We start from the raw sequence: 12,135 nt of genomic DNA, 5'->3' as shown, positions 1-12,135 counted from the left end.
AATTCAAAATATGAAAGCTATAATTTATAACTTGAATAACTTAAACCTAATTTCTATATTTGCCTTTGATATTTAATATTAGCTTTTAATATTAGAGTTTTCTAGAAAATTCTATTCTAATTTTCTGCTTTTTACTATATCTCAAAAGTTTCATCTACACTTTAGTATGTGTACTGATAATTTTGTTCAAATTTTCTAGTTTTAGAGTCTAAAATATAACTTGATATTTTGAGTTTTATATAATTTGCCACTTCTCAGAGTAGTTTTGTTACTTGACAAATCCCATAACTATTTTTTAAATAACTGTTGAATCCAAGTACACCATTTTAATATGTTCTTCACCTTAGTGCTGTTTCTTGTAAGGCAAAGGTAACTGCTGGACATTACTGCCTCAAGTCCAAGAACTCATATGGTTGGCTGCCCAGTTTCCATGGTGTATAAGTGACTGAGATGGCACCATTCTTCTTGAATGGGAAGCCAGACTACTGCAGGGTTACCCATGTACAGCAGAGTGGATTGGAGTCATGTGAAATTAAGGGTTTTACTCAAGAACACAACACACTGCCCACTCCAAGAACTGAAACCATGGTCTTGCAATCATGAGTGCAACACTAAAACCACTAGACCATGTACCTTGACATTGTTTCCTGTATATCTTTTAAAATCATTTGCATAGAACAGATGTATTAAGATTTGTCCATAACATTCATTATTGGATTGATTTGATAACATTTTTAGTGGAGTCAGAGCTAAACAGCCAATAGAGATAAGCCTCTTCTTGGAAACTTCCTCTTATGTAGGGATAAGGCTGGTTTAAATTATTTTCTCAATTTTGGAGTGTTATTAATGTTGTCCACTTTGACATTTCAGCCTTTAGGCTGTGGCCAAGCTGGGGCACTACTGGTGCAGAAAAGGATAGCACCTAGAAAGTTATCTTCCGAGGCACAATTCTGGGCAAAGTTGTTTATGGAAGACCAGCAGTCACCCATGCAGGGAATTGGAAGTTTCCTATTTGGAACTGAATAATTTTCTATCAAGCAATCGGTTGGGGTTGATTGTGGCTGCATAATAATTTCTTGAATAGAGTTGTTTTGCTTCACATAAAGAGCTTGTGTACTTAGAAAATAAACTATGAATGCTATTAATTTAGAAAGCCTTTCAGTTATCAATACTATCATTATATTTGAATGATATCATTACCAAATTTTTTGCTGTCCCATTATCACAAGATGGCAATCACATAGGTTGCCATAGCTAGCAGCAGATTGTTCTTTAAACAAATCAATGTACCTAGCTGTCTATTATCATAAGATAGCTCTGAAGTCAATAATATCTTTATTAATATTTTTTGTACCTTTATTGACAGCTATTGACTATCTGTTTTCCAGGCTATAATATATATTAGAGATAATTTTAGATAACTTGAAAGCCTCGTTAGATCTGGTTACATTGGAAGTCAATGAATTAGATAAAACTAAATAATACAAACTACTACTTCATAAGTCAGCATATTCTGTATTCTCAAAATTCTTTCAGTTTTTACCCAAAAGTGATGTCTACTTCATAGGATACCATATATGGTTACCAAAAAATGAAGATAAAAAAGAAGACAGTTGATACATTGAATTCATGTTTGCTTACTAATGAAATAATAAAGAAAACAGATAAAAGAAGAGCATAGAGTATCAAATTCAAATAATTTGTAGTAATGCTGAAAAATGTATGCGTAGGTGCACAAAACAAAACTAAAATAGAAAGGTAGACATTTCTCGATTTTCATTTCCAAGGTTGTAGACAAGAGAAACAACACAGAAGAAATCAAAAGAATAAATCTTTGAAAATGTAGAATATTGTGGTAGGTTATTAAGTCTAAGTCTATTGATCTTCATCACTCTGAAAAAGAAAAAAATACATATATATATATATATATATATATATATACATATACATATATGTACATATGCATATATGCATATACATATATATATATATAATATGCATTATACAAGTGATATAATATATGAATTATACATATATATACCCATGTGAAGAAGCTGAATATGGTTATAGGAATATGTTAAAAGTTTAATTTGATCTAGCTGAAAAAGGAAGAAGCACTGAAGTGTAGTGCAAGCCTAAGAAAGTATGTCTGTGTATGCACATGTTGTATGTATATATGTCTTGCACACAAATCTATACACATGCACATACACCACAGATGCATAAAAAGAAATCAATGCAAGATATTTTAAGCAAATGTGATTTTATACGTCAAAGAATTAAAAAGAAAAAAGAAAAAAGGTGTTATAATGAGGTGGATGAGCCTGAGAACTTTGCAACCAGAGAAAATACAAAATCTGCTGGGTTGAACAGTTATAATCATATTTTAAAAAGTATCCAGTTCACACTGTGAAGTGGTTGGCATTTGGAAGGGCATCCAACTGTAAAAACCATGCCAAAACTGACTTCGCCTGTGCTGGTGCCACATAAAAAGCACTTAGTCCTCTCTATGGGATGGTTGGTTTTAGGAAGGGCATCCAGCCATAAAACCATGCCAAAACAGATACAGTAATCTGGTGTAGTCTTCTATCTGGCTGGCTCTTGTCAAACAACCCAATACATGCCAGCATGGAAGACAGACATTAACTGATGATGATGGTGATGATTTCAAACTTTGGCCAGCAATTTCAGAGGAGGGGTTAAGCTGATTACATCGACCCCAGTGTTCAACTGGAACTTATTTTATTGACCCTTAAAAGGATGAAAGGCAAAGCCAACTTTGGTGGAATTTGGACATAGAACGTAAATATGGATGAAATGCTTTGAAATGCTGCTAAGCATTTTATCCACCATGCTAATGATTCTGTCAACTCAGTTTCAAATTTTAGCACGAGGCCAGCAATTTTGAGGGAGGGACTAAGTCAGTTAAGTCGACCCCAATGCTCAACTGGTACTTATTTTATCAACTTCAAAAGAATGAAAGGCAAAGTTGACCCCAGTGGCATTTGAACCCAGAATGTAAAGACAGATGTATGCCACTAGGCATTTTGCTTGGCATGTTAATGATTCTGATAGCCCAAGGTCAAAGACAGTACAAGAAGATACAATCTGAGTTTACATTTTAAAAAAATCATGTAAGGAAGAGAAATAACAAAAGCAAAAAATAAAGGCATGTGGTTAAGAAGCTTTCTTTGCAATCATATGATTTTAGGTTCAGTTGCACTATACAGAACCTTGGGCAAGTGTCTTCTACAATAGACCTGGACCAACCAAGCCATGTGAAAGAATTTTGTACATGGAAACTTTGCAGGCATTTGTGTGTGTGTGTGTGTGTGTGTGTGTGTGTGTGCGTATGTGTGTGTGTGTTTGTGCATGTGTGTGCTTTCTGACATTTTGTTTATGTCTCTGTAACTTAGCAACTTTGTAAAAGAGCCAAATAAAATACCAGACTTGAAATAAACATAACTACTGAGCTTAATTTGTTTAACTAAACCTGTCATGGTGATGCTCCAGCATGGAACACTGTCTAATGACTGAAACAAGTAAACAATAAATGATAAAAAGAAAATTTCTCTAAAAGAAAGCGACATGCTTACAGCCAGTCTGTTCACTTGGACACTGCATGTTACTGTCATCCACCTTTCAACAAATTTGCTAGGATGCAGCACTTATGGCTACACTCTTCAGTCCTGATATATCTTACGTCTTGCAAAATATATAGTTAAGTAAGATGCTTAACACTATTGGTACCATATTTCTGATAGAATACACTGCCTTGTTTCAATGAATTTTGAAAATAATGAAGAATTTACTGAAGTAACTTTATCATTATGAAAGTGGTGTTCAGAACACAAATTAACATGAAATTTTGATGGCAGTTTATAATCATAGACCCTGCAATCTTAAGCAGGTTGGAATCAAAAGGATTAATCAGTTTGATATGAACTTCCTTTGAAACTCTTTCAAGATCTATGCTGCAAAACCTCTCATTTTAAAATTTTCATACTTAGATTAAAAACTTCTATTATAAATTTGTATTATGTTCTAATACTCACTTAATAACATAAATTAGTTTTGTTTACTAAGTTCCTTCAACTCTTTTGATTATTTTCAAAATTAATTGCAATGCAGTGTATTTTATAAGAAATATGGTTATGAAAGGGTTAATCTTAGTTCAGAAAAAAAGGTAAAAATATAAAACCACCATCTTTATCAACAACATGGGTTGAACAAACTTTCAACAGTATATCTGCTATTTATCTTTTTCTCAAGCTTATTCTCATATTTCTGCAATCCACATCTGACACCCTCAGGAACCAACTTTTTCTCTCTGGCATACACCATTTGACATTTAATATCAATAGAAGTACATTCATCTTTGTCATGCACATCAACAATATGTTTCTAAGCCTAAGATTGCAGTATTTCTTCCAGCACTTTATATGCTGAGTTCAAATCTCACCGTCAACTTTGCCTTTCATTTTTCATGCTGATAATACAAAGTACTGGGATTGATTTAATCAACTGCTCCTCTATACCAGAAACTATTAGTAGAAGTATCAGAAAAAGTAGTAATAAAGCTAATCATATTCTTATCATTCATACTATCTCTCACATGAAATCTCTAATCCTTCTTCCTCAAAACTGTAACCTTCCAGAACTCCATATCTTCCTTAATTTTCCCAATAGACAAAACAGAACTCCAGACTGAACATCAACTACATCATTTTCTCCAACCTGAAAGAAAGACCAAGATTATGGAGATTGACTTCCTTATCCTAGTAAATTATCTTTAAAAGAACAGTAGTAGTAGTAGCAATGCCATAACTTCATAAACATTGTACTTTTAAAGGATTTTGGCTTAAAGTTTATCATCATCATTATCATCATTAACAGTGATTATAATAGTCTTAGTACTAGCTTTGATGATGGTAATAATAATGATAATGGAGGTAGCAGGAATTGATTGTGCTGCTGCTGATGATGATAACCCTAATAGCAGAAGTCAAACATCCTCATAAAACTGGAATTTAGTTGGCAGCATTAAATGGTCAAAAACTAAATTTCATGGGACCAGAGCTTAGTTTATAGTTCCCTTGGGTAAGTTCCACAACCAGATGGGTTAGAGGAGGATACAGTAAAGACTGTCTTCATGCTATGTGTATCTGGAAGCATAGTAAACAAATGTCTCTCTATCTGTCTGTTGCTCAGACTTTTCATCAATAGGAAGGCCTACACTCAGTGCAACCTTAAGTTCATAAAAGAGGCCACTTTTACAGTGCTGCTGCTGATAATAATGATTACACCAGGGAACTAACTCTATCATGCTGTTACTTGTCCTCACCTAGGTTGATTGAGTCACTGGGTACTAAGTAACCAGGTTACAGATGCAGTGAACAAGCAACTCTTCAGCAAGTACTCTGACACCCTGTCAATGTAACCATTTGCACTTGTTGGCATTAAAAATACAACACTTATTCAAAACATTCAGGTAACAGGTTTTTGATTAATAACTTTACATTATTTCCACATTAATATCTTCGTCATTCTTTTAATACTATATTATTTTGAGCAATCTAGTCTCTTATTGTACCTAGGTGTCTTATTTTATACATTGGTACATGGCAGTGAGCCATGGGCTGTGACTTCTGAGGACAAGCAACTGCTTCAAAGAAATTAAGCCAGTACGCTCTGCTGGTTGGTTAATGTCAATGTGCATATACAACAGAGTGTAAGTGATATGAAAGGAAAACAGGGTATATAAGGCATCAGATGTAAGGTGCAAGAGAGAAGACTGCACTGGTATGTTCACATAATGCATATGAATGAAGATAGTTGCATCAAGAAGTGTGGTCATCCTTGCATACAGGCATGATTCCTGCATCCCACTTCAACTAAACGATCCTAATCTGATACCCTGTAAAAAGCACCCATACTGGTGCTGCATGAAGGCATCCAGTACAATCTATAAAGAGGTTGGCATTAGAAAGAGCATCTAGCCATAGAAACTGTGCCAAAACAGACATGGAGTCCAGGCAGTTCTTCAGCTGATCAGTTCTGTTAAACCATCCAACCCCATGCCAGCATGGAAAATAGACATTAAATGATGATATTCATTCCTAGGTTGAAATATTTATATATATTTAGGCTTCCCAGTTATTTTCTAATAGATACATTATACACCAGAAAAGACATCTGGCTTTAAAACACTGCCTCAAAAAGTATCGTTCAAACCATGCCACTATGAAAAAATGAAAACAAAATGAGACATAAACATAAAAAAAACCTAATGTAGAAAACAAAAATATAAAAGCCCATCAGACCTATAGACCAATGGAGAAACTACAAACCAACATAAACTTAACAACTTCAAGGTAAATTTTTAAAAGAATACAGCAGTGGTTTTCTAGGCAACTCTTAGAATATATTGTAACTAAAAGCTAGACTACGTGGATGACTGAATTTTGATAAATTTCATAATTGACCACCTTGTAGAGTGACACAGGCAGCCTAGGAATTTTAACAATTCTCAGTTACAACAGTCTGTCATGTATCTGGGTATCACTTGTCATTGCTATAGTTCTTGTTATTGTTGTTGTTTAACACATAAGTAATATCTGAAGCAAGTTCATCCAAGGTAGCATTCAAGCCATGACCACCTTATCTTTTAGTGTATGCAGGTCTTGTCTTTCCTCTTTTAAGGCAGTGGCTTAAAATTTGAAAAACATTTGGTTATTTCTAACAGGTCAAGTTACTGTATAGAAGATCCCTCACTGGCTCACTGCTTTTGTTATTGCTGATGGTGGTGTTAGGTCAGTGCTCTGATCTAACACACTTAAAAGAGTAAATTAAATAAAGGATAAAAGGATAGATTGAAAGCACTGGCCCCCAGATATAATAATAATAGACAGAACATCAACCTCAGAACTATTAGTGAATCAAGTATTAGTCTCAAAAACATAGTGAATATTACACAGAACCATCATCATCATCATCACCATACAAAATCATTGCCAGCTTTCTACAGATAAGCCTCTCATCTTTTAGTTGTTTCAATCTTTGGATTGCTCCACCTTGAAGGGCTTAGTGAAACAAATAAATTGCAATACTTAATTTTTAAGACCTCATATACAGAGACCAAAACTTTCATCATTGGACATTAAACAATGATGATGATGATGATGATACTTATTTTATTAGTATCTTTTGTAGAAAAGAATTCCTAACAATGAATATTTGAAAGTTTTGGTCTCTGTATATGATATTGTCATGATTTGTAAGAAAAACTATTTGGCACCTATTGTATGGTATTTTACATCATAGCTAACTTATCTGGTTTAGTAAGTGTTCAGTAACATAACAAAAGTAGATAAGTACCCACTTTCATTTCGGTATAAACAATGCAAAAAGACATTCACATTTAGATGAAAAACAAAAAAGAAGAAAATCTGCATTAATCATTGATGAAATAAACAATTCTTTTGGCAGGAGACTGTATTAAACTATAACTGAACATTGACATGTATATTCAATTGGTATAAAAATTTGAACAATGAACAATATCGAGTTACAAATGCAGTTTTATGCAATGAAAAACAAAATCAATATGACATCTTATGTAAAAGGTATGAAACTATACTTTCTAGTGCATTGATAACTAAATTGTCAATAACTATTTATTTCTTTCAAATAACTTTGTAACAATAAGTCACCCAATAAGTCTACTTACTAATTCGTCATCTTTATTATCCTTGTGACTTCAGCTCTACGTCAGTGGTTTTCAGTCTTTTGTACATAGCTCATTGCACCTACTTCCTTCTCAGAATGATGTTTTACAAATGTTCATTCTAAAGTTTTGCAGGAAAGGAAATTATTTCAATTTATGTAGAGGTTTATTATTCTTATTTTCTAACAGCCTCTTTTAGATATTAGCATGAACTAGTGCCTCCTACGTTAAATTTTAATGAAGATTATTGAAGCAGACAAAGAATTATATAAAATTGTATTAGACTTAGGTGCATCATCAATCATATTTCTTCTCACTAGTAACACAATATCTTATTCATATTTTAATCCTGACAAAAATTTTCTTGGAAATATGTTTAGAATGTAAGAATTATACTTACTGTAAATATTTTATTTCTAAGAAAATTCTCATAGGTATAGACATGGTATAGGTATAGACAGGTGTGGTTAGAAAGCTTGATTTGAAACCATGTGGTTTTGAGTTCAGTCTCATGGCATGGCTTCTTAAGTAAGTGTCTTCCACTATAGCGTCTGGCCAACTAATACCGTATGAGTGAATTTGGTAGGCAGGTGTGTGGAATTTACTTGAATGTGTGTGTGTGTGTGTGTGTGTGTGTGTGTGTTCCCCATACCAGTGTTGGTTTGTTTATGTCTTACTTACTTAGTGGTTCAACAAAAGAGAATGATAGTATAAGTACCAAACATAAAAAATGAGTACTGAGGTCAACTTGTACAACTAAGCCCTTCAAGGCAGTGCCTCAGCATAGCCACACTTCAGTGATTGAAACAAGTAAAAGGTAAAGGTGACCCATTTAAACATAGTACCCCCTTGTGAGCTCACAATGCTCCAAAGTGATGCTACAGTTCTTATTAAGAACAACTGCTCTATGTTAATATACATGGAGATTTTTCTAAATCTTGACAAGCAGTTTAAACCTCACAACATTATTTACCTCCATTTTAACAAAAATACTATACCTAAATCCTCTAATTTAAAAACAATATACTTAATCTTTTGTTCCAAATTTGCTCCTGAATATGTTTATTGATTTCAACAAAAAAGCTTCTATGTAACTGTTTGACATGATCAATATGGTAGCCAAAATCACTCAACTTTTTTTTGATAGAAACCTTTTGTTTAAGAAGTTTGTATTTAAAGTAAATTCTTTATTGAAACCTCTTTGTTCCAAACACCAACTTTATTATGATAAAGTTATTTATTTAATTAAATTCTGACAAGTTTACCTATTTGTCATTGTTTCCATGACGTAAAGACAATAACACAGATAATTCTTTATCATTCATTCATACATACATACATATGAATGGATATACATACATACATACATACATACGGACAGACATGCATGCATACATACATATATACTTAAATACATAGACAGGCATACATGCATACATACATACATACATGCATGCATACATACATATATACATAAATACATACGGACAGACATGCATGCATCCATCCATCCATACATCCATACATACATTTTCCTTTTTAATGATGGTGACATGATATTAAAAAATCTTCCTTCAAGCATCATTCAGTTTTACTGAAAGAGTTGTTAATGTTTTGACATATTTAATTTAAAACTCCTCTTACAGAATTTCATTTCAGAATGACTTCAGAATAGTTCACACGATGTGGATAGATCATATATATGTTTCATTTAACTCTTTCTAGAAAAAAAAAACAAACAAAAAAAAAACATGCTGTGTAATCTATAAAGAGAAGATCATTACTATATAAGAAGCTAAGTAACACTTGAAAACACTACACTAATGGAATTGCTCCTTATTATGGAAATGGAAATTTTCTTTTGGAATTAATTATTCTTCTGTGTCTTTATGGTTGCCCTGGCTATTTTAACTGCAAGTTCAAAATATTGTTAGTGTTAAGGGAAAAAGTTAACTCAGCTTGACTTCAGAGTACCAACTGAAAAAGATAATTGTAAGTCAGGCTGTTATAATTATTGCCTTTATTAGCTCCTGTTTTCATAAGGTGGCAAGCTAGCAAAATTGTTAGCATGCAGGACAAAATGCTTAGCAGCATTTCTTCCAACTCATCACAAACTGTGTTCAAATACAGCTGAGGTCAGCAGTACTTTCATCCTTTCGAGGTCAATAAAATAAATACCAGTTCAACACTGGGGTCAAAGTAATTAACTTAACCTCTCCCCTAAAATTGCTGGCCTTGTGCCAAAACTTGAAACCATTAACTTCTGCTTTCATTAACACTGATGAATCAAAGATGGTGTTATCTACTGGCCATAAATGATGAGGGTCCCAGTTAATCCTATCAAAGGAACAGCCTGCACGTTAAATTAATATGCAAGTAGCTGAGCACTAGACAGACACACATAGCTTTCATGTAGTTCTCAAGGAGAATCAGCATGACACAATGTGATAAGGCTGGCCCTTTGAAATACATGTACTACTCATTTCTGCTAGCTGAGTGGACTTGAGCAATGTGAAATAGAGCACCCAAGGACACAACACACCACCAAGAATATCGAACTCATAACCGTACGATCATGGGTCGAATACCCTAACCTATAAGCCACATACCTACATCTAGTAAATGTATATAAAAAAACAGTGGCATCCATATCAGGTTTTTTTTCCAACTTCCAGTAAAACATGGTTATTCCATCAGGTCTTTTGCTGTAAATTCTGACAAGGCTGAGTGACTCAAGGAGACTGAAGATGCTAGTTTTAGACAGAGTTTACTTAGTGATCTCATTATTGAGCATTAAGGCAATATTTGATTGGTTTGTGGATATAGGCTCTGAGCAATGAGGGGCAACTGTGATTTTCAAATCATTTAGTTTTAGCGTGTAACTCAGTCATGATATCAAGTATGTTATGGCTTATGGTTTTGAATGAGAAAAAGGAACAGAGAGGAAGTGATCTTAATCATACTAGTCTTACTCAATCAGAGCAAATCAGCTAAGAGTACATTACAAATATCATAGCAAGAATGTTGTAGAGATATGCAAACACCACAAATACACACACACAGGTGAAGTATGACTGTATGGTTATGAAGTTTGCTTTCCAACCACATTGTTTCAGGTCCAGTTGCTCAGCACAGCATCTTAGGCAAGTATTTTCTACTATAGCTACAGGCTAACTAAAGCAATCTGAGTGGACAAGGGAATGCAAACACACATGCATACACACACAGTCATATGTGTGTATGTTTGTGTTTTCCAGTCTTGATATTGTTTCATATTTGTAAACGAGCATTACAATTTGTATCATTTGTTTTTGGTCTTCTATGGAAAAAAAAACACATCTAACCACGGGGAAATAATTGTTTCAAAGAATTCCATCTGAACCATGCAAGCATAGAAAAGTGGATGTTAAAACGATGATGATAATGATAACATACACATACAAATATATGTTTCAGAATGCAATTGTGCTTATATGAAAATGTGTGTGTGTATGTATGTGTTTATAGAAGGTTGGTAGTTATGGCCAGTCAGAGCACAACTATTGGTTTCACACTTGTAAAGTGGTTAGCTGTATAGGCAACATGTCAGACCCAAACGGCCAGAGGAACATTAAATCTCTACAACTGGAGGGAGGAAATATCATGGATACATACACATATAATATATACAGACATAACAGAAGTAAATAGACACCCTTGTCATTGTAAAAATTTATTTAAATTTGAAATTATACATTCAAATTATTTATTATAATTATTTATTATAATTAATAAAAAATGAATATCTAATATTTAGTAGACATTCCCATTGCATTTTTCAATGCAAGGATCCTATTAGGCATGCTACTGATCAGATGACGAATATTCTCTTGAAGAATTTCTTGCTAAGTATCATGCAGTAATCTCAAAAGATCTGGATTTGAGGATGCTTTCTTGTTCTTTTTATGAAGTGTCCTGTCCATTGTGCCCCAGAAGTGTTCAATAGGGTTCATATATGGTGACTTGCTTGGCCATGGAAGCTTTTTAATGCTATTCTTTTCCAACCAATCTCAAGCCTTTTTAGCCAAGGGGCCCCATCTTCCATAAATAAAGAGACTTCTTTAATGATTTCACCACCAGGGAAGATTGGAAGTCCTTTCTGAAATGTGGACACATATTTATCTGAGTTTATGTTTCTCTCACACTCCACTATCTCTGATCAACTATTGCTCCAAACTGCTCTCCAGACCATCACAGAATAGCCATTATGTTTCATTGTTGGCTGCAATCTTTTCCAGTTAAACTCTTGATCACAGAGTTGACAGACTCATACTTGACTGCTGTCAGAAAATAGAACAAATCTGGACTCCTCAGAGAATGACAGTGTACCAAAATGCTAGTGACCTCTCCATCATCTCACTGGCCCAATC

General features: G+C 33.8%; 2 protein-coding genes across 8 annotated transcripts in view; one reads left to right on the top strand and one right to left on the bottom strand.

The window, feature by feature from the left end:
* LOC115211016 (potassium channel subfamily T member 2-like) overlaps window positions 1-12,135 on the top strand; it is a 752,122-nt gene that overhangs the window by 95,804 nt on the left and 644,183 nt on the right. The gene's annotated exons all lie outside the window — the stretch shown is intronic.
* LOC115211004 (glycosaminoglycan xylosylkinase-like) overlaps window positions 1-12,135 on the bottom strand; it is a 411,994-nt gene that overhangs the window by 182,685 nt on the left and 217,174 nt on the right. The window lies entirely within an intron of this gene.

This window comes from Octopus sinensis, linkage group LG1 (genome assembly GCF_006345805.1).
Source record: "Octopus sinensis linkage group LG1, ASM634580v1, whole genome shotgun sequence".
In the NCBI taxonomy this organism is placed as follows: Eukaryota; Metazoa; Mollusca; class Cephalopoda; order Octopoda; family Octopodidae; genus Octopus; species Octopus sinensis.
Note: the sequence above shows the minus strand (reverse complement) of the source record. Positions and strands in the feature narration are given on the sequence as shown.